A 3,918-nucleotide genomic window follows, 5' to 3' on the forward strand; every position below is an offset into this window, starting at 1 on the left:
TCTCCAGACACACTTGCTGCCTCCTAACCATTAGTGTCTTACTCTCACAACATCAGACAGAGAGGAGAGTGTCTCCAGACACACTTGCTGCCTCCCAACCATTAGTGTCTTACTCTCACAACATCAGACAGAGAGGAGAGTGTCTCCAGACACACTTGCTGCCTCCTGACCATTAGTGTCTTACTCTCACAACATCAGACAGAGAGGAGAGTGTCCCCAGACACACTTGCTGCCTCCTGACCATTAGTGTCTTACTCTCACAACATCAGACAGAGAGGAGAGTGTCCCCAGACACACTTGCTGCCTCCTAACCATTAGTGTCTTACTCTCACAACATCAGACAGAGAGGAAAGTGTCTCCAGACACACTTGCTGCCTCCTAACCATTAGTGTCTTACTCTCACAACATCAGACAGAGAGGATGTTATGCCTCTTATCTAACCTGACACATCAGCCGGGGTCTCAGGACGTTGATAAGGTCATGGTCGGATCCCCTTATGTATCTATCATGTGACCTCAGGTGAGTTATTGAACTTTATCGCTGATAATACAGCGTTGTTAGGGGTTAATGATGGCAGTTATTAACCTCGTTTAAACACACATATTCACACGAAGAAGGTTGTATATAAGCCCGGCTAGCTCAGTCGGTAGAGCACGAGACTCTTAATCTCGGGGTCGTGGGTTCGAGCCCCACGTTGGGCGGTAACAGTTTTCTATGATGTAACATGAAACAGCCTCTGAACATACCATCCACCGCCCGTCTAGATCAACCAATCTGCTAAGCAAAAGGCAGCTGAAGAGTCATTCAGTACTTAAAGACAAACCAGAAGTCTGTTTGAAAAAGTAAGTGATGATGCACGGGAGACTGAAGGAAATGTGTCACTATTCACTGCTGAACATTGTACATTACGTGTTATTCATCATCTCAGTAAGCTGTACAAAGCAAGATTTGCAAACAGTAAAGGATGCAAGAATTTCAGGTTAAAAAGGTTGAAGTGTAGTGCAGTTGTGCGCAATGTGTTTGCCCAGCATTTTAACAGCAACTTGAAAAGTGATATGGGCAGTCAGAAGTTTAGCTTCTTACCTGATGAGAGTAATGACATCACTGTAACGAAACTTTTGGGTATTGCTGTCCAGTTCTATTCTGAAAGTAAGAATAAGATTATAATGACTTTCCTGGACCTGGTTGAGCTGACTGACTGTAATGTTAATGGGATATGTGATCCCATCAAGAAGTCTTTTAAAAATAATGGGTTGGAGTTACAAAACCTTATTGCAATTAGCACCGACAATGCTTCTGTGATGACAGATGTTAACTGTGGAGTGTATGATACACTCAAGTTAGAAGTTCCTCATCTGATCCTGATCAAGTGTGTGTGTGTCATTCTCTACAGCTAGTTGTCTCATGCTGCAGCAGAGTGTCTCCCTAGGAACCTGGATTTTATCGTCAGAGAAACCTATAATTGGTTCTCCCACTCTGCCAGTGATGGTCAAGCTCCAATGAAATCTATACAGCTAAGCCAGGCTCGATGGCTGTCAATTGAATCAGCAGTTGTCATAATACTGCAGCAGTGGGTTGAACTTATGATTCACATTGAAATGGCAATAAATGATGAAAGGTGTTATACATCTCAGAACCTCTATGAGATGTTTTGTGCCAAGAAAAACTATGCCTTCCTGATATTCCTGAAGTATATTCTTGGAGAAGCTCAATGTGTAAATGAGAAATTTGAAGCTAAGGTACAGGATCCAAGCAAACTGCTAAGTGACTTTATTCAACTTATTGATTCCATAAGTTCTAAGGTTCTCATCCCAGGCAGAAATTAGATGAAGGAGATTCAATAGAGAACTACTTAAACCCACGTGCGTCCTTGAGGAACGAGTTTGAAAAGGAGATGGCACAATGTAAGCTTTCTGATGAAAAGGATATCCGAGGAAGATACATACAGTTTGTAGTGGAGTTGGTGAAATAGCTTCGTCAACGTTTGCCAGACACTGTCCAAGTGTCACAGTCAATGTCATCACTGAGTACAAGTGAATATCTGCAACCCATAAAGCCTGGAATACTGGAATTAGCAAAGATGTTTACTGATAACGAAAATTTCTCACATGCATTGAGTTCCAGTTGAGGAAGCTTCATCATGTATTGTGGAAGCAGAACACTGGCGCCCTAGCACTCTGGACTGAAATAGCCTCGTACAAGGATGCAACAGGAGGAAATCGGTAACATCTCTGAGTTGGCTTTGAATGTGCTGGTATTGTCTCACTCCAACACTGATGTTGAGCGAATCTTTAGTTATATCAACATCGTGAAGTCAAAGCTTCGAAATAGACTGAGTATCAAAAACTTAAATGCAATACTAACAGTCAAGTATGGACTAATATGAAATGGAAACTGTTGTTATGATCTTAACTGCCTGAGGAAGTACTGAAAAACACTGGGTTATTGAAAAGATACGAGTTATCACAACCACAACCTGGACCCTCACATAGACCACCACAACCCCAGGTCACCGAGGACGAAGAGACTGCGAATTGGTAATTAGCAGATCTGGGATAATAGTGAGTATTTTAGTGTTAAAACAGTCAGTCGTACCTGTCATTAGTCATTTGGCACGTCAAAGAGCAGAAATAATTCGAAGAGCATTTTTTTCGCTGTCATTTTAGCAAGTTTAACGCTTTTTTAGCGCTTTTCGTGAGAGAATCTAGCGCCATATAAAATTTGGTGCTCAAAAGGTTTCAGTAGCTGGTTGGTGGTCAGTCAGGACGGGTGTTCGCGCTGTTCTGGTTATCCGATGTGTTTTATCTTGATCACGGAGTGGGGGGACAGAGAGAAATGATAACCTAACTTGATGAATATGAGAAGTTTCCTGGGCTCTGGCATCCCCAAAATGGATCGTACTACAATAAAACCGTCAAGTATGGTCGCTGGGTTAGCACTGCACGGGGTATCTGGCAATTATTTCACATGATCGTAAGAAAAATTAAAGAATTAATAAACATCACTTTTCTTTTGTCTTATTTTTCTTAATATTTGACATATTTCATTCATTGATTTCAATCAGATTCGGTAAAAGTTGTGATGATTCAACATTGTGTTTGTAAAACGTCCACTGTGGATCTTCCTCCGTTCCTGAAATACTAAGATAACGACCTTGTGGACGCCGACCACAACACATCAACACCCCAGTCACAACCCCACGTGGTCACGGTGGCCTCAACCAATCACAACCCCACGTGGTCATGCTGGCTTCAACCAGTCACAACCCCACGTGGTCATGCTGGCTTCAACCAGTCACAACCCCAGTGGTCACGCTGGCCTCAACCAGTCACAACCCCACGTGGTCACCCTGGCCTCAGCCATCCACAACCCCACGTAGTCAAGCTGGCCTCAACCAGTCACAATCCCACGTGGTCACGCTGGCCTCAACCAGTCACAACCCCACGTGGTCACGCTGGTTTCAACCAGTCACAACCCAACGCGATTACGCTGCCCTCAACCAGTCACAAGCCCCACGTGGTCATGCTACCCACAACCAGTCACAAGCCCCACGTGGTCATAAGCCCCACGTGGTCACGCAAGCCTCAACCAGTCACAACCCCACGTGGTCACGTTGGCCTCAATCACTCTATATCAACTGTCACCTGCCACCAATTATTGTATCAGATGGGCAATGCCTGGAAGACGACAGCGATGTGCTTTCAGAGTATATCTTCACAAAAACTACAAAGTAGAAACATTTTTGTAGCTATAGCTTTAGAATGATTCAAAAAAGACAAAGTTACACGAAGCATAAAAACGGCCTTAGAAAAGGAGAGTTGCAAGTGTAGCAGCAGCAGGTGTTGGTCAAGATGTTATAACGGGCAGGTCATGATGCGGCCCATCATCTACAAGTGGTACACACACCATCCCTAGACC

The 3,918-nt window shown here is 43.7% G+C and overlaps 1 non-coding gene across 1 annotated transcript; it reads left to right on the forward strand.

Annotated features, from left to right (window-relative positions):
- The first annotated feature begins 628 nt into the window (after positions 1–628).
- On the forward strand, positions 629–701 carry TRNAK-CUU (transfer RNA lysine (anticodon CUU)). Its single transcript has one exon. It is a non-coding gene; the product is annotated as a tRNA-Lys (tRNA).
- Positions 702–3,918: the final 3,217 nt, after the last annotated feature.

Source organism: Panulirus ornatus, chromosome 12 (assembly GCF_036320965.1).
Source record: "Panulirus ornatus isolate Po-2019 chromosome 12, ASM3632096v1, whole genome shotgun sequence".
NCBI lineage: Eukaryota > Metazoa > Arthropoda > Malacostraca > Decapoda > Palinuridae > Panulirus > Panulirus ornatus.